At 42.1% G+C, this 22,496-nt stretch overlaps 1 protein-coding gene across 2 annotated transcripts in view; it reads left to right on the forward strand.

The window, feature by feature from the left end:
* ASTN1 (astrotactin 1) overlaps positions 1-22,496 on the forward strand; it is a 335,381-nt gene that overhangs the window by 112,708 nt on the left and 200,177 nt on the right. The gene's annotated exons all lie outside the window — the stretch shown is intronic.

A 22,496-nucleotide genomic window follows, 5' to 3' on the forward strand; every position in this document is an offset into this window, starting at 1 on the left:
CTTTCTGCTTCCCTCCTGTGAGGAGAGTGGATGTGGTGAGGGGTTTCCATTGCAGTTTAGGGATCCCTCACCTAAGATTGAAAGATCTGCCCAGAAAAAGAAAAGCCATCTTTACACCAGAAGCTTTTTTCCTCCACCAAATCCGGGTCTGGCTGTTCATGAAGAAACAAAGATAACACAAAGTAGGATATAAATTATCTCTTAAATGATTGAAGAAACCTCTCACAAAGAAAACAAAGCTCCCTAGTATACGTTTTGTACTAATGGAACAACTTAAGTATCAAAATTGAAAACAAAAAAGGCAAGGATTTGGAAAACTCTAATAGGTTATTTATGTATGAAAAATGCATGCTAAATTGAAATTAATTGACCAAAAATAGATTTTTATAACCATCAGGCATATAAGAGATCCCCCACAAGATGTAAAGAAATGATGCCAGGGCTTCCCTGGTGGCGCAGTGGTTGAGAGTCCGCCTGCCGATGCAGGGGACACGGGTTCGTGCCCCGGTCCGGGAAGATCCCACATGCCGCGGAGCGGCTGGGCCCGTGAGCCATGGCCGCTGAGCCTGTGCATCTGGAGCCTGTGCTCCGCAACAGGAGAGGCCACGACAGTGAGAGGCCCGCGTACCGCAAAAAAAAAAAAAAAAAAAAAAAAAAATGATGCCAGTCTGAAAAACCCTAAATTCTCTCATGATTGTAGGAGGGGGAATATGATAAAATTAACTGATGAAAGGACTTTTTTATATTGAAGAATTTGTGAATTTTCATCAAGCATGTTACTTCCTGAAATTTAAGTACTAAAACAAGTAATATTGAGTACAAAGAGTACCCCAAACTGGGTAACAAGAATAGTTAAATTACTGGTGCTACCTGAGGTACACCCATGCATCCTGAAGAACTTCAGAGATGAAGTTAGGGAAAGTGGTACAAAATATCTAGTTCAACCTGATCTGGCAGACCTTCCCAGTTTGTAAGGACTCTGAGCCCTTACTGGGAGTAAACCCCTAAAGTTGATGCTGCTGGATGAGATCTGTAAATACTTCTACATAATTGAATCTAGCATGCATGGAAGAAGTAGGCACAGTGGTGGGGGTAGACATGGTAACCGTGGGAATCTGTAAAGGAAAATCAAGTCTGAATGATCACTGCTCTGTAGTGGTACCATTCATGCTGATCAGAGGGATCTACTTAGATTTTCAAAAAGCTGTAGCAGCTTCTACCTTTGAAATCTGTTTTTTAAATGGTAAATTACTACCGTATTTGTTGGGCATGGAGCCTTAGTTAGGCAAGCAGTATAAAAGTCTTCATACATGGTTTAGATGATACTCACTTTATATACTAGGAAGTCAACTTGATGGAGACAAACTGCAAGAAGAGCAATAGAATCTATGTAGAGGACAGAAAAGAGGATGGTGATTTTCGTGTCATCAACTTCAAGGTAATGTTCTCCCAGATACAGGCTCTAGCTATAGTTATAAAATATAAAATAAGAGGATCTCTGTCATGTCATTAATGATTCAGGAAAATAACCTAGAGTTCATTAAAATCATTCTCTGAAAACATTGACCCGATATGCTACCCTGGCTGAAAAAGAGGAGCGAAATGGCATCGTGAAGGGCATGGGAAACACAACAGCACTCTACACATAGGTAGAATCACGTTGATTTTTTACCAGGAATAAAAGAAGTTATTCTTGTGGCTAATCTTTTTTTTTTTTTTTTTTTTTTTTATGGTACGCCGGCCTCTCACTGCTGTGGCCTCTCCCGTTGCGGAGCACAGGCTCCAGACGCACAGGCTCAGTGGCCATGGCTCACGGGCCCAGCCTCTCCATGGCACGTGGGATCTTCCCGGACTGGGGCAGGAACCCGTGTCCCCTGCATTGGCAGGTGGACTCTCAACCACTGTGCCACCAGGGAAGCCCAAGAAGTTATTCTTGTTGCTAATCTTTAATGATCATAATATTAATAATAACTACAACTCTTATTTCTCATATTTCAAAGCATTCCCATGTGCATTTTCACTTTTATGGCCCTGTGAGGTAGATATTTGTATTTCCATTTTTTGAAAGATCGAGAAACTGAGGCATTTAGATTGCCGGTGCAGGACCCTTGTCTCAGACTTAGGTTTTCTGACATTAGAATCCTTCCTATTTCAGCTATGCTGCATTACCCCCCCTCCAGAGAATGCATTTAATGAACCCAGAGAAAGTGCACAGAAAGGCAACTGTAATGGTCAGCAGGAAGTGGGTGTGGTTGTATGAAGGAAGAATAAAAAACCTGACACGTGCTAGACACAACAGCCAAATAAGAATGAAAGAAATATGAATGAGTCTGTGGATACAAAGACTAAGAGAAGAAAGTGCCCATATTTATCACATAAAGTATATGTGACCTTGTTCACCAAATACTCAATGGCTAGGACTCAAAGCTCTATCTGAAACCCAAAGAAGGTGAGTGTAGGGCAAATGAAAGGAGGTTCCACTTAACGGAGAAGGTATTATTCATAGAGAACTTATTTTCCAGTGTGTGGTACAATCAGAAGATATAGATGCCGTGAACAAAACAAAAAAGATGCTGAAAATTTCATGAATGAAAAAGACATAATGGCTAAGGAGCTGAGATCAGCTTTATGGCTGATGTCAGAGAGGATATATGCCCCTGACACAGAATTGCCTTCCAGCTCTGTGCCTTTCTGGCCATAGTCTGAGAGCTAGGTGGAGAAGCTATTAGCTGTCCCTAAGTTCCTGTCTTTGTGTCCTGACTTGAGTCTAATCATCCAGTTACCATCACTTGTATTCACAATATAATGGCTTGATCGTGAAACATAGCTGTATTCATTTACAGTGTGTTCTTGCAGAAATAGAAGCAGAAAACGCAGCACTTCTTTTCTTTCTGCAAAACTCCACTAACATTGCTTTAGTTAGACCCTCTAATTAATGGGCAAGTGCTACTAAGTAGAGAATGGAAATGTCGGTGCCACCTGTTAATTTCCTGATCTTTGGTGCTGGTAGGGTATGCTAGGATCAGCTAAGGAGGAGAACTAACCATGGGAGGTCACCTTGCAGTGGAAATATGTGTGGAGAGCTACTGAAAATTAAAAATTAAACTCCAGAAGAAATGTAATGTCCATTAAGATATGAGAATAGTAACAAGGCTAGGGCAGAAAACCAAGAGAAAAGGGGCAAGGAACACATAGCAAGTAGGTTGATTAGAAATTAGTTTTATAGTAGGGACTGTGTATTAGGGTGCTTCATAGGGAAGAGGCAGGAAGGTACCGTGTTTCAGAACCCAGAATCTGGAGCTAGACATCCTGTTTGAACCCAGTCTTCTCCACTTGCTAAATGTGTGATGCTAGGCAAGCTACGTAACCTTTCTGTACCTCAGCCCTCTTACAGGTGATTGTTATCCAACTCATAATGACTGTGAAGATGAAATGGGTTAATATATTCAGAAGTCCTTAGGTAGCACCTGTCATGTTGTACATACTTCATAAGCATTAGCCATATTGTATATTGGGTTAATAGACAGTCTATGTTTAGGGACTGATGTTGTTCATGCACCCAGGTAATGCCTTCCACTCTTGATTTGACCAAGGTCAAAAAAAAAAAAAAAAAAAACTGTAGACAGATTATCAGGTCCCAGTTCATGCATCACCACTCGCCATTCTCACGACCATGGTCAGTGATACCAAGGACACTGCCTCATTTATCTCCTATCACAGTGGTCAAGGGGGGCAATAGTTGAAGTTGATTTGTTGGCCTGTGTGTTGATGATCCCATACTGGACCTATCTCTCACTAAGTGGCAAGTGGAAAGGGAGAGGCTTCAGGAAGAGTGTGTTCCTTTTCTAGAGTCACAATGCCAAAGTCATAGGATCAGTTACCTAACCTCTTTGTGGTTCACTTTCCTAATCTGGGGATAATAATAGTACCTATCTTATCAGCCGTCCAGTAGCTTAATGAGAATGTATGTGTTTAGCCCATTACCTACCATATAGTTAGTGCTCAATAAAAGTTAGCTTTTATTGTTTTGAAAAATAGTAATAATTATCAGTTGTCCTACTTTATCTTGTCAAATTCAGCCTGATCAGAACAGCACTGGGAACTTTATGAACACTGAACTTGGCCTGTGCAAAGCATAAATATAAACTCATAGCAGAGATGAGAAAAAGAGGAAAACATCCTTGGCACTGTGAAGTGCATATGATTATCTGAATACAGAGATTCAGACACACACTGCAGAGCAGGGCCCAGCACAGAGAGGAGCCGGAGGAATACAGGAGGCGTGAAGAGTGGTGCTGCTGACCAATGCAAAGTGGCGGACCCATTTTCTCAAATACATCCTTCGTGAAGAATGCATGGCTCCCACTTCTTGCTGCCAGCCCCATAATGGGTGTTTTGTGTGGAAGGCCTGTAGAGGAGGGAGGGCTTTCAAATTAAGATAGAGTAGGAGGGCTTCCCTGTTGGCGCAGTGGTTGAGAGCCCGCCTGCCGATGCAGGGGACACGGGTTCGTGCCCCGGTCCGGGAGGATCCCACATGACACGGAGCGGCTGGGCCTGTGAGCCATGGCCGCTGAGCCGGTGCGTCCGGAGCCTGTGCTCTGCAACGGGAGAGGCCACAACAGTGAGAGGCCCGCGTACCGCAAAAAAAAAATTAAAAAAAAAAAAAATAAAGAGTAGGGAGAGGGCTATAATAAAGAAAGAGGAGGAGAAAAGTAGAAAGATGTTAACAACTGGTACTGTCAATGTACTGTATGTTATTCCCAGCTGAGCAGCAACCTATTTTAGCAATCAAGTGGCCTTGTATTTCTTGTAAATCATTATCTTTCACCCAGCAGGGACTAGATGGCTAGATTAATATTTCCATGGAGATATCTGTCTGGCAGGTCACTTAGAGTTCATCTTGACCTCTTTTGAAAGGAGCATTTACACAATAGCCTGCAGAAATGGGCCCAAGAGAGTCTTCAGACCAGTAGCTGGAATCCAGTAAGAAGCAGATCTGATCCTCCGGGGGAGTCTGTCACAGGGAAATCACATCAGATTGTCATGTGATTTGTACACTAGTGTGAATTGGTTAATAACTCAATTTCATTCCCAGGTCTATAAGCCCAAACTTCAAACTGCTGACAGTGTTTACTATTGATACATATCTTCTGTATATCTAATTCATTCAGCTGACACACAAGCACAGTGGTTCATGAGTTCTCAGTATAAATAAACATCGCTTTAGTAGACAGCACAGGTTGGTAGAAGGAGCGCTGTGCTAGGAGTCAGAAGGCTGGATTTGATCCCTGTTACCTCCATTTTAGCTCTAATCCTTGAGATCATCAGTTACCCTCTTTGGCCTTGCATCCTAATTCTGTAAAACCTACCACAGAGCACTGATGAATGAAAAGAGAAGGGGCCTCATAAGAAAGGTCTTTGTAAGTTGAAACACAGTGATTAGAATAGGAATTTTCTATGTGCTCCAGCCTGTAGAATTCCCTCCCACTCCCCTTTCTCAGGCTGAATAACACAACAGAGACACAAAAGATTATTACCACTTCCCAGCTTCACTTCCTAGGAACTTAAGGTTCAGCCCCCACTATGGTAATTGCAGATCGTAGGAAGATAAAAAATAAAATCAGAGAATTTTAGTATGAGAAGAGGCTTCAGAAGCCACTCTGACCCTCGTTTCCTGTAGGAGAAAGTGGTTTAGAGAGAAGAGCCTAGACAGATGACTGGCCACCCAGCGTCGGGCTCCCTGCCTACGTGTGTGCAAGAAGGCAGAGCTCACAGTCAGCGAGGTGAGCTCACAGGTCTGTAGGAATAGGACAGAAAACTTTGTCCACCAGGGGGAAGATGAGAATGGAAGGTTCCATTTGAGTTGCACCTCTAGGTGTTTATGATAACAAGCACTTATACAAATTAATCTGCAGAAAAGGACTCAGTTTACCCCTGAAGGAAGCTCAGCTGTTATTTTAACACCATTTCTATTTGGTCCTTCCCTCTTCCTTGAGCACAGTCATCATGAAGCCGAATCTGGCCTCTGTACCCCAACACCAAATTAATGCTCTGAGACAGAGTTTTGGGTAAAGTAGAAAAGAATAGCTTCATTGCTTTGCCAGGCAAAGGGGGTCACAGTGGGCTAATGCCCTCAAAACTGTGTGTCCCCACCTGGAGGCGGTAGTGAGAAGTTTTATAGTGATGGTTCAAAGAGGGTGTGATCAGCTTGTGGACATTCTTCTGATTGGTTGGTGGTGATGTAAGTGGGAGTCAGCATCATCAACCTTCTGGTTCCAACTGGTCTGGGGTCTAGGTGCTTGTGGGCAGCTTATCATTACCTTTTCCCACCTGGTGGGGCTTCCACTACCTGCAAAACAGCTTAAAGATATTGTTCTGTGTATCCCTTGAGGGGCAACCGGGCCCCTGCCCCAAGGCTGCACTATTGTTTCTTTTGACTGTTCCTTTGTCTTCGCATCCTCTCCCTTCCCTAATTAGCAACTGTTTGAACCTGCTAGTTGGAACTCAGGGAAGGTCATGGAGGATGAATGAAGCCTATTTCCTGTAATCAAGAAATGGGGGACACAGAAAGGATTTTGTGCCCAGGAGCCCCAGAGGGTCCTGCTCAGTGTCAGCCAGTCCCATGTCCGTCTGGGATGACCTGCCCATTTTAATTACTGAGTGTCTTGCTAAGTACCTTATAGCAAGCTCAGCCGAGTTGGCCTTGCATGCCAGCCTTGAATGAACATGGACAGCATGGCATCATCTGTGAAAGCCCCTGTGGCCAGATCTTAAAGCAAAGATAGTTTAAGTGGGGATTCATCAGAGGTATCTAAGGAGTGTTCAATTTGTTAAGGGGCATTAGAGAGATATACAAATATGACTTGGCCAGGTTCCTCACTGGAAGTGAACTGATTCTTAATGGTTCCTGGACTTAGGAAGACTTTTAAGCAGCTTGTGACAGTTAAAATTACCCTTTGCTTAACTCTGTCAAAGATTATTGCTCAATTTTGGAATTTATGTGAGTGACACTAATAATGACAACAGAAAAAACCCCACAGTGTTAATAATGACAATGATATTGATGTTGATGGGTATTCATTGTATGCCAGATATTGCTAAGCACTTTACTTCTGTTATCCTGGGGTTGAGATGTGCAAAATGAGAGAATGGGAATTAAAATAGTGGAAAAGAACAATAACCTTGAAGCCAAAAGAACTAGGAATTTTTTTCCCCCTAATTTTAGTATTTACTTACCGGGTGAACTTGGTCAAGTAATTTTTCTGGAGCTCCTTATTTGTAAAATGGAAACATAAATACCCACATTAAAGGGTCATTAAAGACTAAGTTAGTTCATGAATGTTGAAAGGGCTTCTTAGCAGAGACCAGCACATAATATGTACATCATTACTGTTGAGTTGAATCATAGATGATATGATTCTCAAGTGGATGAGAACTAATTAGAAATGGAGATGAATCAAGACAGTTTAGGGCAAGCAATGGGCTACTCTCCTTTTGTAAGTCATTTATAGGTGATATTTTGTCATTATCATTTTCTTTTCTTTTTTTTAATTAGTTTCTGCTTTATAACAAAAGTGAATCAGTTATACATATACATCTGTTCCCATATCCCTTCCCTCTTGCGTCTCCCTCCCTCCCACCCTCCCTATCCCACCCCTCCAGGCGGTCACAAAGCACTGAGCTGATCTCCCGGTGCGATGCGGCTGCTTCCCACTAGCTATCTACCTTACGTTTGGTAGTGTATATACGTCCATGCCTCTCTCTCGCTTTGTCACAGCTTGCCCTTCCCCCTCCCCATATCCTCAAGTCCATTCTCAAGTAGGTCTGTGTCTTTATTCCTGTTTTACCCCTAGGTTCTTCATGACATTTTTTCCCCTAAATTCCATATATATGTGTTAGCATACGGTATTTGTCTTTCTCTTTCTGACTTACTTCACTCTGTATGACAGACTCTAGGTCTATCCACCTCATTACAAATAGCTCAATTTCATTTCTTTTTATGGCTGAGTAATATTCCATTGTATATATGTGCCACATCTTCTTTATCCACGCATCCGATGATGGACACTTAGGTTGTTTCCATCTCCAGGCTATTGTAAATAGAACTGCAATGAACATTTTCGTACATATCTCTTTTAGAATTATGGTTCTCTCAGGGTATATGCCCAGTAGTGTGATTGCTGGGTCATATGGTAGTTCTATTTGTAGTTTTATAAGGAACCTCCATACTGTTCTCCATAGTGGCTGTACCAATTCACATTCCCAGCAGCAGTGCAAGAGTGTTCCCTTTTCTCCACACCCTCTCCAGCATTTATTGTTTCTAGATTTTTTGATGATGGCCATTCTGACTGGTGTGAGATGATATCTCATTGTAGTTTTGATTTGCATTTCTCTAATGATTAATGATGTTGAGCATTCTTTCATGTGTTTGTTGGCAGTCTGTATATCTTCTGTGGAGAAATGTCTATTTAGGTCTTCTGCCCATTTTTGGATTGGGTTTGTTTTTTTGCTATTGAGCTGCATGAGCTGCTTATAAATTTTGGGGATTAATCCTTTGTCATTTGCAAATATTTTCTCCCATTCTGAGAGTTGTCTTTTGGTCTTGTTTATGGTTTCCTTTGCTGTGCAAAAGCTTTGAAGTTTCATTAGGTCCCATTTGTTTATTTTTGTTTAGTTTTATTTATTTTTGGACCCACCTCTAGGAGGTGGGTCCAAAAGGTTCTTGCTGTGATTTATGTCATTGAGTGTTTTGCCTATGTTTTCCTCTAAGAGTTTGATAGTTTCTGGCCTTACATTTAGGTCTTTAATCCATTTTGAGCTTATTTTTGTGTATGGTGTTAGGGAGTGATCTAATATCATTCTTTTACATGTACCTGTCCAGTTATCCCAGCACCACTTATTGAAGAGGCTGTCCTTTCTCCACTGTACATTCCTGCCTCCTTTATCAAAGATAAGGTGACCATATGTGTGTGGGTTTATCTCTGGGCTTTCTATCCTGTTCCATTGATCTATCTTTCTGTTTTTGTGCCAGTACCATACTGTCTTGACTACTGTAGCTTTGTAGTATAGTCTGAAGTCAGGGAGCCTGATTCCTCCACCTCCGTTTTTCGTTCTCAAGATTGCTTTGGCTATTCGATGTGTTTTGTGTTTCCAAACAAATTTTGAAATTTTTTGTTCTAGTTCTGTGAAAAATGCCAGTGGTAGTTTAATAGGGATTGCATTGAATCTGTAGATTGCTTTGGGTAGTATAGTCATTTTCACAATATTGATTCTTCCAATCCAGGAACATGGTATATCTCTCCATCTATTTGTATCAACTTTAATTTCTTTCATCAGTGTCTTATAATTTTTTGCATACAGGTCTTTTGTCTCCTTAGATAGGTTTATTCCTAGATATTTTATTCTTTTTGTTGCAGTGGTAAATGGGAGTGTTTACTTGATTTCACTTTCAGATTTTTCATCATTAGTGTATAGGAATGCCAGGGATTTCTGTGCATTAATTTTGTATCCTGCTACTTTACCAAATTCATTGATTAGCTCTAGTAGTTTTCTGCTAGCATCTTTAGGATGCTCTATGTTTAGTATCATGTCATCTGCAAACAGTGACAGCTTTACTTCTTCTCTGATTTGGATTCCTTTTATTTCCTTTTCTTCTCTGATTGCTGTGGCTAAAACTTCCAAAACTAGGTTGAATAACAGAGGTGAGAGTGGGCAACCTTGTCTTGTTCCTTATCTTAGTGGAAATGTGTTCAGTTTTTCACCATTGAGAATGATGTTGGCTGTGAGTTTGGCATATATGGCCTTTATTATGTTGAGGAAAGTTCCCTCTATGCCTACTTTCTGCAGGGTTTTTATCATAAATGGGTGTTGAAGTTTGTCGAAAGCTTTCTCTGCATCTATTGAGATGATCATACGGTTTTTCTCCTTCAGTTTGTTAATATGGTGTATCACGTTGATTGATTTGCATATATGGAAGAATCCTTGCATTCCTGGAATAAACCCCACTTGATCATGGTGTATGATCCTTTTAATGTGCTGTTGGATTCTGTTTGCTAGTATTTTGTTGAGAATTTTTGCATGTATGTTCATCAGTGATATTGGCCTGTAGTTTTCTTTCTTTGTGACATCCTTGTCTGGTTTTGGTATCGGGGTGATGGTGGCCTCGTAGAATGAGTTTGGGAGTGTTCCTTCCTCTGCTCTATTTTGGAAGAGTTTGAGAAGGATAAGTGTTAGCTCTTCTCTAAATGTTTGATAGAATTGGCCTGTGAAGCCATCTGGTCCTGGGCTTTTGTTTGTTGGAAGATTTTTAATCACAGTTTCAATTTCAGTGCTTGTGATTGGTCTGTTCATATTTTCTATTTCTTCCTGATTCAGTCTCGGCAGGTTGTCCATTCCTAAGAATTTGTCCATTTCTCCCAGGTTGTGCATTTTATTGGCATAGAGTTGCTTGTAGTAATCTCTCCTGATCTTTTGTATTTCTGCAGAGTCAGTTGTTACTTCTCCTTTTTCATTTTTTATTCTATTGATTTGAGTCTTTTCCCTTTTTTTCTTGATGAGTCTGGCTAATGGTTTATCAATTTTGTTTATCTTCTCAAAGAACCAGCTTTTAGTTTTATTGATCTTTGCTATCGTTTCCTTCATTTCTTTTTCATTTATTTCTGATCTGATCTTTATGATTTCTTTCCTTCTGCTATCTTTGTGGGTTTTTTGTTCTTCTTTCTCTAATTGCTTTACGTGCAAGGTCAGGTTGTTTACTCGAGATGTTCCTGTTTCTTAAGGTGGGATTGTATTGCTATAAACTTCCCTCTTAGAACTGCTTTTGCTGCATCCCATAGGTTTTGGGTCGTCGTGTCTCCATTGTCATTTGTTTCTAGGTATTTTTTAAATTTCCTCTTTGATTTCTTCAGTGGTCACTTCGTTATTACGTAGTGTATGTTTAGCCTCCATGTGTTTGTATTTTTTACAGATCTTTTCCTGTAATTGATATCTAGTCTCACAGTGTTGTGGTCAGAAAAGATACTTGATACAATTTCAATTTTCTTAAATTTACCAAGGCTTGATTTGTGACCCAAGATATGATCTATCCTGGAGAATGTTCCATGAGCACTTGAGGAAAATGTGTATTCTGTTGTTTTTGGATGGAATGTCCTATAAATATCAATTGAGTCCATCTTTTTTAATGTATCATTTAAAGCTTGTGTTTCCTTATTTATTTTCATTTTGGATGATCTGTCCATTGGTGAAAGTGGGGTGGTGAAGTCCCCTACTATGAGTGTGTTATTGTCGATTTCCCCTTTTATGGCTGTTAGCATTTGCCTTATGTATTGAGGTGCTCCTATGTTGGGTGCATAAATATTTACCATAGTTATATCTTCTTTTTGGATCGATCCCTTGATCATTATGTAGTGTCCTTCTTTGTCTCTTGTAATAGTCTTTATTTTAAAGTCTATTTTGTCTCATATGAGAATTGCTACTCCAGCTTTCTTTTGATTTCCATTTGCTTGGAATATCTTTTTCCATCCCCTTACTTTCAGTCTGTATGTGTCTCTAGGTCTGAAGTGGGTCTCTTGTAGACAGCATATATATGGGTGTTGTTTTTGTATCCATTCAGCCAATCTGTGTCTTTTGGTGGGAGCATTTAGTCCATTTACATTTAAGGTAATTATTGATATGTATGTTCCTATTCCCATTTTCTTAATTGTTTTGGGTTCGTTATTGTAGGTCTTTTCCTTCTCTTGTGTTTCTTGCCTAGAAAGTTCCTTTAGCATTTGTTGTAAAGCTGGTTTGGTGGTGCTGAACTCTCTCAGCTTTTGCTTGTCTGTAAAGGTTTTAATTTCTCCATCAAATCTGAATGAGATCCTTGCTGGGTAGAGTAATCTTGGTTGCAGGTTTTTCTCCTTCATCACTTTAAATATGTCCTGCCACTCCCGTCTGGCTTGTAGAGTTTCTGCTGAAAGATCAGCTGTTAATGTGATGGGGATTCCCTTGTGTGTTATTTGTTGTTTTTCCCTTGCTGCTTTTAATATAGTTTCTTTGTGTTTAATTTTTGACAGTTTGATTAATATGTGTCTTGGAGTATTTCTCCTTGGATTTATTCTGTATGGGACTCTGTGCCTCCTGGACTTGATTACCTATTTCCTTTCCCATATTAGGGAAGTTTTCAACTATAATCTCTTCAAATATTTTCTCAGTCCCTTTCTTTTTCTTTTCTTCTTCTGGAACCCCTATAATTCGAATGTTGGTGCATTTAATATTGTCCCAGAGGTCTCTGAGACTGTCCTCAATTCTTTTCATTCTTTTTTCTTTATTCTGCTCTGCATCAGTTATTTCCACTACTTTATCTTCCAGGTCACTTATCCGTTCTTCTGCCTCAGTTATTCTGCTGTTGATCCCATGTAGAATATTTTTAATTTCATTTATTGTGTTTCTCATCGTTGCTTGATTCATCTTTAGTTCTTCTAGGTCCTTGTTAACTGTTTCTTGCATTTTGTCTATTCTATTTCCAAGATTTTGGATCATCTTTACTATCATTATTCTGAATTCTTTTTCAGGTAGACTGCCTATTTCCTCTTCATTTGTTAGGTCTGGTGGGTTTTTATCTTGCTCCTTCACCTGCTGTGTGTTTTTCTGTCTTCTCATTTTGCTTATGTTACTGTGTTTGGGGTCTCCTTTTTGCAGGCTGCAGGTTCATAGTTCCCGTTGCTTTTGGTGTCTGTCGCCAGTGGCTAAAGTCGTTTCAGTGGGTTTTGTAGGGTTTCTGTTGGAGGGGACTAGTGCCTGTGTTCTGGTGGATAAGGCTGGATGTTGTCTTTCTGGTGAACAGGTCCACGTCTGGTGCTGTGTTTTGGGGTGTCTGTGGCCTTATTATGATTTTAGGCAGCCTCTCTGCTAATGGGTGGGGTTGTGTTCCTGTCTTGCTAGTTGTTTGGCATAGGGTGTCCAGCACTGTAGCTTGCTGGTTGTTGAGTGAAGCTGGGTGCTGTTGTTGAGATGGAGATCTCTGGGAGATTTTTGCCGTTGGATATTATGTGGAGCTGGGAGGTCTCTATCATTTTCTTTTCCCATCCATTTTATAAGATGAGAACCGGTGAGGGGACCTCAATGTTGGAGATCAGAGAATTGTAGTAAATACTAAACTCTTTGTTAATAAAAGACTAGAGTACGAGAGAGGACTCAGAATGAACAGAGCTCTCAGTGGATCTACTAGGCAGTTTCCTTGCAATCACCCTAAAACCAGTGTCCTGGTTTTCTCAGACCCATGTTTCCATATTGCTTCCAACGCCACACTACAGGGAAGTGGCCCCCAAGGACTTGGAAAGCTCAAATCAGAATTTCAATTGTGAAACCGCAGTCTTCAAAATGACTTATTCTTGTTACAATGTATGAAATGATCAGTAAATACATATTTTAACTTTACTGAGTTTAAATACTCTTAGACATCTTACTTGATGTCAGATTTTGTGAAGTGTGTGCTGTTATCTGAATTTACAAAGGTCAGTCAGATGGCAGTGGAGAATAGAATTAGATATATTTAAAAGTCTTCTTCGTACATCTGTAGCTCAGATAACACTGCCTTTTTCAAAGAGCTTTGGGCTTTTTTCCCCTTTCAAATGAGACTTTAATGAGTATCATGTGGATAAACTCTTTGCAGAGGTTTGAAAAGATCCAGAGAAAAACTGTTGTAGGAACAAGCAAACCATTTTGGAGAAAATCATAAGTCATTTGAATGTCTCCTCATCTCTCTGGTTGTGTCAGAACGTTTTGGCTGCATTTTCACCCCACAGGAATGTTTTCATCTCCTTGGCTAGGTAAATAGAATGTGCGCAGAGTTGCTCGATTGCTATTCATGCCAGCACAGAGTAGCACGGAGTGACCTACTTCCAGCAGCATCCATAGAATGCTTCGCTGCTTTTCATCAAGTCTGATTTACAAAACCACCCTCTGCTTTCCACTGCCCCTCCCCCCCCACCATCAGAGACAGCATACTATGGACTATACGAGTCGTTATTTCTTTCTCTCATCACTCCTGCTTTGGGTATCAGTTTATTTCAGTCCATTGTAACCTCTTCAGAAAACAGAGAAGTGGGTGGGTAAGCAGCTTTAAAGGAAGCTGACATTTCTGATTTTTAGAATATAGCTCTATAGAGGGATATCTGTGGGGCTGCAGAGAGAAATCAGGTGAAATTTTCTTATTTAGACTACCTTGTTCACATAAACACATAAAGTAAAAACTCATCGGAGACCCTATGTAGACATCTATAAGCGAGATGATGCTTTCTTATTGGGGACCGCTGATTGGAGTTTCCATAGGTCACTATCATGAGTTGCAATACAGCCAATCTATAAGTTGGCAGGCTGGACTAAGCTGGAAGCATCCCAAAGTCCAAGAGGAAAGTCTGATTTGGAAAAATCTTCCAGAGACTTTTATCCAATTGGCATGCAGAAACTTAGACTGTACCTGATTTGGAGCCTAACTAGAGCCAGTGTCACTGAATACCATGGTTAGAGCAGGGTGAGTGGTTCTTAGAGACATTCTAGTCCCATCATTTGAAGATGAGAAAAGTGGGCTCCAGGGAAATGATAGCAGCCTCATTCTCTTGCCCTCCCACCCCAATCCAAAGCTCTCTTTAACCTGCCATTCCATTTCTTATCATTGGATCATTAATGATTTGAGGCTCTCTTCCTTTTGCCATTGAGAAGAAATGTCACCAAGCAGAGGAAATAGGAATTCAGTTATCCTTCTTCTGGTCACAAGTGGAAATTTCTATTCCAAATCTTAGAAAGTCAAAAAGGTTTGAATTACTTGGAAAAGGAACATCCTGTTCTTCTGTTGGGTGAGAGATTCTTGAAATCTTAAGCCATTTTGCTATAAAGTTTTGCTCACATAGTTGTGTGTGGTGGGCAGAGGGGTGAGAATGAGATGATAAGGAGCAGCTCCACAGCCAACTGTGAGTTTAATAGAAGAACCACAAAGAGAGTTCCATTTCCAGTTGGAATCTGAACATTTTCACAAACGAATTACCTAGCTGTACTATCTCCCATTTGGTTGTTCACTTAGCCACGCCTACATAGGCACAAACTTCAGGCAAGCCATTGGTGAGCTGGTGGACTTCAGGCTCAGCAGGGTGCCTTATTTTATGTGGCTGTCACCCTGTGATGTGGGATTGCATCACCAGAACTCCATACCAGATGGCAAGAGGTGTGGAGGCCCAACCAACTCAACCTATGGGACCTTGTTTCTCTGCCTAGTTTCCTGTCCTCACTTCTCCCGACTTTGTCCTTTCTCTCTGCATCCCTCTCCTTTGTCTGATTTTCATCTGTCCCTCATCTTTCTTCACAGATGGCCAGGACACTAATGCACTGCTTTCATTATGTTTATGGAACAAGTTGGGGTCTTTAGAGGCTGCTGTTCCAGAGACATTAAAGACTTGGGTCACGTTTGATACCAGAGTCAAGATTTACAGGATAATTAGTGATCCTCTACTGTTATTTACCCCTGACTTAAGCAGGTTGTTTTCTTACAAAGGTGTTGAAAATTAATGCCACTTTTAATAGTTTTAGTTGGAAGACCATAATGAGACCATGTGGGAAACTAGACCTTACCATCAATATCTTTCAAACTCTGCGATGGGGATTCGGGGCGGGGAGTAAAAAAGAATGGAAGAAAAGGGGGTAATTCTATCACAGGCCTACCTTTGGTCACCTTAATGATAGTCACTGATGGACAAGACTCATTTGTTATTCTTAGTTTGGGATAATTAGCTTATCACGACTAAAGTTCTGTGCTTGATCCTCGTGCACAGGGAAACTCAGAATGACAGCTGAGATAGCATAGGGTGGATGGGTGGCTAGATTCTATTTTTAGAGATGTTCCCTTTCCCTTGTAATTATTTCATAAAGAATATGAGGCTTTTCACAATACCACACTTAATAGGATTGAAAAAACAACCAAGCAAAACTAATAACCCATAGACATTCCCCCTCCAATCCCCTAATGGCAGGGAATTTCATGGTTGTGCATTTTATTTGTCTTCCAATTGATCCAGTTCTTTTCTAACTCTGCTCTGGGGAACCCCCTCAGAAGCCATATTAGATTGGTTTGGAGGAAGGGTTTTGAAGATTAACAATGAGTTTGAAAATCCTGATCTAAGCAGGGCCTTCTAATAGTCAGCAATGGCCATCAAGGGGTGTCACCCTCAATCTTGAAAGACTGCAGGGTCAGTTCATCAGGTGCCCTCAACATGAGGCTAAGAATTGACAAGTTAATGCTTCCTTCCGACTTGACCTCAACACCTGGGCCACCTCATTACTACACAACTGGATTTAGCTTGAAACTCAGCCTTGCCAGGAGTGGGAATGGGGCCCAGAATGCTAGGACTAACCTAAGCTACTCTAAGTTCTTCAATGAATTAAAGGATCTTTGAGAATTTCCCTAGTTCAAATCCACATTTGACTTTATTTTTTTTATTTTTACATCTTTATTGGAATATAATTGCTTTACAATGGTGTGTTAGTTTCTGCTTTAAAACAAAGTGAATCGGTTATACATATACATCTGTTCCCATATCTCTTCCCTCTTGCGTCTCCCTCCCTCCCTCCCACCCTCCCTATCCCACCCCTCTAGGTGGTCACAAAGCACCGAGCTGATCTCCCTGTGCTATGCGGCTGCTTCCCACTAGCTATCTATTTTATGTTTGGTAGAAAGAGAAAGACAAATACCGTATGCTAGCACATATATATGGAATTTAAGAAAAAAAAATGTCATGAAGAACCTAGGGGTAAGACAGGAATAAAGACACAGACCTACTAGAGAATGGACTTGAGGATATGGGGAGGGGGAAGGGTAAGCTGTGACAAAGCGAGAGAGTGGCATGGACATATATACACATTTGACTTTAAATTGCCAGATTCTTTGAAAGAAGACATCATGTATCTGGTCCTTAGTGAAGTTGTCCTTTGGGGAAATTCTGATTCTGATATGATGTGTCTTAGCAGGTCAGTTTCAGGGACTCTCAGCATGCGGGGTTGCCTAAAGAAGGACCAGGGATTTTTGTAGCAAGTTTTGGGTGTCCTAAGCTAACCCCACAAAAAGACAGTGCTGCAAGCAAGCTCACAGCACACAAGCTAACAGAACAATGACTGAGGCCAACTTAAAAGTGATTTCATCTCACTCTCCTTCTCTCTGCCTTTCCCCATCCCAGGTTATTCTGCAGTGTGACTTTCCCTGCCCAAGGTCCCATCTTCCTGGTTCTCTATTGCGTCCACAAGTTCCAAGGTTTCTTTCTTAGAATCCACATATCTGTATCAGCATGAATAAGAACCTTTCTCACTAGCCTGAGGTCCAGTCTGAAGATGGGCCTGGCCTCTAAAGACTCTAATCGAATCATCTCTAACCTGTCCACTCTGTGCTCAGAGGGAGGGAAGAGGTGGAGTGCAGGTTAGACTGGAGTGAGGATTTGACACTGTTTGGTACATTGAAATCACTGCCTTTCTAGGTGGTCACGTGAAGCACACCCTTTGGATTTAGAATTGTGGAATGGCAAGTTACAAAAGGATCTTAAAATTCATCAATACAGGGCCTCCCTGGTGGCGCAGTGGTTGAGAGTCCGCCTGCCGATGCAGGGGATACGGGTTCGTGCCCCGGTCCGGGAGGATCCCATATGCCGCGGAGCGGCTGGGCCCGTGAGCCATGGCCTCTGAGCCTGCGCATCCGGAGCCTGTGCTCCGCAACGGGAGAGGCCACAACAGTGAGAGGCCCGCGTACCACAAAAAAAAAAAAAAAAATTAATCAATACAGCTCCTCTGTATACAGATGAGAACATTCAAAGCCAGGCATCCCCTTCAAGGTTACTCTAGACCGAGGTCTCCTGAGTTTCAGTTTAGTATTGTGGTCCCTGCAGAATATAGGATCAGAGTTACATTGGGACTGTGATTGAGTCTTGTCTGTCTGCTACTCTTTCTGGGTCCTCTTCATCTTTCTACTCATGGCTTTATTCATTCCTCTGCTTAATAAAACCATGGATGACTTTCCATTAGCTCTGAACTGCTTAAAACTGGCATTCATAACTTTCACAGTTGACACCAATCTGGATTTTCAGCCCAGTCCTCTACTACTCATCTCCATATCCTCACCCTGCAGCATAACCAGACCTCCCGCAACTCTGCAAACATGCATCATCCTGCTGTTCCTTACACACTTACACACACTGTTCTCTTCATCTCGAATTGCCCCCCAACATTTCTTCCCATTTTATCCCTTTCCAAGGGTATATGCCCAGCCAAGTATCACCCTCTCACCTAGCACTGCTATTACGGTTTAGAGTACTTATTCATGGCTCTGTCTTCAGTTTCTCACTAGACCAAAAGCTCCTTGAGAGTAGAAACCATGCAGCACAACTTGCTAAATGTGGCAAATAGAGTGTGCTCCAAGGATCTTTGTGTATTCAAGAATAAATGGCTGGGACTTCCTGGTGGTCCAGTGGTTAAGAATCCACCTTCCAATGCAGGGGATGCAGGTTTGATCCCTGGTTGGGGAACTAAGGTCCCACATGCGGTGGGGCAACAAGCCCACACCACAACTACTGAGCATGCGAGCCGCAACTAGAGAGCCTGTGTGCTGCAACTACAGAGCCCACATGCCCTGGAGCCTGCATGACACAACTAGAGAGAAGCCAGCACGCTGCAACAAAGAGCCTGCGCGCTGCAGCGAAAGATCCTGCATGCCGCAAAGACGATCCCGTGTGCCGCAACTAAGACCTGACGCAGCCAACTATAAAATAAATAAATAAATAACTACTTTAAAAAGGAGTTCTCATTACAAGGGAAAAAAACATATTAAAAAAAAAAAAGAATGAATGGCACCCTGGTTTCTGTAAATTTCGGGCATTCCAGAATTTTGGAGGTGCTGAGATCTGTGAGGTTAACAGAGCGTAAGAATGGGACAAATGGAATGCTAAAAGTAAGGGCAGCCTTACCTTTCTGGAGGTCTCAGCCCCACAGCGTGACGATGGCTGTGGTGCTCATGCCATCTGTGGTATATTGGGATCAGACTGTGCAGGCTCCTGTTGGCACTTGTTTTATTCAGTACACTGGCAAAGGCTCTGTTTGAGCCTCATCCGCAGCCCTCAGGAGGTCTTGGACTAAAGTAACTTATTTGATCACCTCCCATATTTGCTCCTTGGGAGTCCCAGGTCAGGCTTGCCTTGGTAAAGCCATTTCTGAGCATTTATTCTTCTTGAGCTCTTCTGCTGACATCCAGACCAACATGATTACACTGATGTTCCAAGCTCTGATCTCAGCCCCACTGCAATGAAATTCACAAGACATTTACTGTGCTCTGCGTGATTTTTCATTGGTTGACCCAGGCCAGATATAGCATAAGTAAGTAAGTTCCTAGTTTAGCATTTTAGCTCTCCTGTGTCAGATCTTGCCAGGAGAGGGGGGAAAAAAGCCAAGGAGGAAACTACCGTTCTGTAATTATCTTCAATCTAAAAAGTGACAGGCACCCTCCCTGGCAGGTATGGCACCCTCCTTCCTTCACCCTTTCCCCTCTATGATGATTCTGGTCCGGGCAGAATCAGGATATCATTTTCCAAAGGAATTTGGCATGAATAACCCATAGGTAGGTTCAGGGGGCTGGGCTGGAAGCCAAGGCTAGAGAGTCTGTGCTCTCAGCCCACCTCCCCATATACCCCCACTGCACCCTTTCTTTCCTTGGTACCATCACTCCTAGAACCTTGGGGCAGGAGTCCTTCCTTCTCAACAACAGTCTGGGCTGCCAGTGGGTACAGGGTTTCTTCTGGGGCTGATTAAAAGGTTCTGGGGGCTTTCCTGGTGGCACAGTGGTTGAGAGTCCGCCTGCCGATGCAGGTGACACGGGTTCGTGCCCCGGTCCGGGAAGATCCCACATGCCGCGGAGCGGCTGGGCCCGTGAGCCATGGCCGCTGAGCCTGCGCGTCCAGAGCCTGTGCTCCGCCACGGGAGAGGCCACAACAGTGAGAGGCCCGCGTACGGCAAAAAAAAAAAAAAAAAAAAAAAAAACGGTTCTGGAATTAGAATGGTGATGGTTGCACAACTTTGTGAATCTACTAAAAACCACTGAATTGTATATATTGAAAGGGTGAATTTTATGGTATGTGAATTATATTTCAGTTGTAAAAGAACTCATGGAATACTAAGGCTTTGTGCAAAAAATTTAAATACTGCGGCACAAAAATTCCTGAAAGACCCCATGGGCTTTCAACTCAATTGCTTCCTCTCTTGATGCATGTTCGAAGGTCATGTCGTCTGATGCCTGTGTTGGAGGTGGAAGGGATCTGATAGAAATTCATTCATCTGTCTTAGTCACTGTTCTGTGTCAGGCTGGGGTGACTTTGGTCTGGGTATTTACACATCTCTGCTTCCACAGTTAAAACTGGGGTCATGAGCCTGACCTCCTCGATGAGGCTCTCCTGGGAAATAAAAAGCCAGGTTGTTGAGTGCTTTAGAGGTATGAGGTGCTGGATTCCTCTTGAATAGTTACAGGAGGGGCTAAAGTGGGACCTGACACGTGTGGAATAGAGCAGGTGCAGGCAAGAGGCTGGACGTGTGTTGCTCTAGGTGATTTAATTGTGCCATTAGGTGCTCTATTAGGAGCTGTCGCTGCTTGTGATTTTTATGCCTGTGATGAGAAGGGGATGGAGTTTGGTTTCTACTGTAATGTCAGGAAATGGACTTGGGAGAGAAGGGTGTGTTTCCCAGGAAGAATCTTCCCGGTGCTTTGATGTGGAGGCTTGATGAGTGGTTAGAAAGAGTGAGTGCTGTCCAGTGGGGTTTGTGATTGCAGGACTTGTGGTGAAGCGTCATGCGGCAGCCGCGGGTCTATGCAGGCACCCTTGGAGGTGCACCGAAGGGTTTCTGTTCACCTGGAAATCTGTAAAGACCCCTTAAGGAAAGGTGAACTTGGGAAGCTTTTGTCACTGCCTCACTTAACAAATGGAGCTGTGCCTGGGGAAAACCAGGACCAGGCTGCGGGGGAGCCTTTTGCATACCCTCTGCCCACCGCAGCTTCCTAGATGCTTGTGCCGGTCACTTCCAGAGCATGGACAGCTTACCAACCCAACAGGATGACTAAGTCCTTCAGGCAACTGGGGAGAGAGGCTAAGAACGAAGGGGACTCTGAGCACCTTGTTTTTGCTGCACCCTCGTCCTCCTGCACCCTGCAAAGTTTATTCTCCTCCCTGGAGGAGAGGTAGGATGGTAGGATGAGCTAGCGAATCATCATAGGCTGATGACCTGTGGCTCATGAATCCTTCTCACTGACCTACCCTGAGAGGACCAGCCAATATTCTTCATCTTCCTCATCCTCCTCCGTATTCTCCTATCAATGTCTGAATGTCCGTTCCCCACTTCTCTATCTATGATAGGAAGTCCACTCACACTTCAAGGCCCCAAACTATAGTATCTTCTTCTTCTGGCAATGCTACTTTCCTCCCATCTTCCGCCCTCTACCCAAGCAAGATTACTCCTTCCTTCTTCTGTTTCCACAAAACTTTTATGCATGTGGTGTAACACTTTACACATTCATTCACAGTGGGTGGCTTTGGAGAACTTGTTGAGAGCCTCATTTAGATTAGTCTCTCAGTGCCTAGAACAGTGCCTGGTGCGTACATAATACATGCCCAATGTGTGTCTGTTAAATAAATTAATGAATAACTATATAAGTAAATAAATACAGCAGAACATCATTTGTACACTCCCACAAATAATGAAAGATATTTATAAACTATAAATATTTAAAATTGCTTTCCTCTTTATGATTGTGGGAACTTGATGAGAATACTATTCTAAATGGATCTTACTGTATCTTCTTTACGTGTATTGAATTGTTTAGTCAAAGGTGATAAATTTTGGGAGAAGAAGCCATGCCTTTCAAAAAAAAATGAAATTTTACAAAGCGATGCTTTGCCAAAGTATGTTCAGCAGAATATTAGTTTCTGAGGATGATAATAGTTTTTAAGGAAAAAATGGTCTTAGGGCCAAATGAAGCTCAAGAACAGGTTCTTTCTGTTGTGGGATGTCTCAAGGTTTTGATCTGATATTGCTTAGGAATTTTAGAGAAAGGGACACATAACAGTATACTTCTGCAGCACTGCTGAACACCTACAGTATGAAGTACATAGTAGGTTTTGGTATATTGGTATTTATTTGCTGATGATATTTCAGTGCCTGCGTCTAGAGCTCTGAAAGCAGGTGAGTGCTTATGTCTGTGGTAAGAGCCTGCTTCTTCACAGCCCTCTCATGTATGCCATGCAAAATGCTCTGCAAAAATGAAGAGAAAAATTAAAGGGAATTAAAACATTACTTTACCTGCCAAAGCAAGTATCAGACATCTCCAGTGGACTATGCAGCAAATGATGGTGGTTTTAGAAATAACCTGCCAGCTCCAGTGGCTCTGCAGTAACCTCCCAGGACTCTCCTATAAGTGCCAGTTCCCTGCACAGTAATTACCAACCCTC

The sequence above is a fragment of the Mesoplodon densirostris genome, chromosome 2 (genome assembly GCF_025265405.1).
Source record: "Mesoplodon densirostris isolate mMesDen1 chromosome 2, mMesDen1 primary haplotype, whole genome shotgun sequence".
NCBI classification, from domain to species: Eukaryota; Metazoa; Chordata; class Mammalia; order Artiodactyla; family Ziphiidae; genus Mesoplodon; species Mesoplodon densirostris.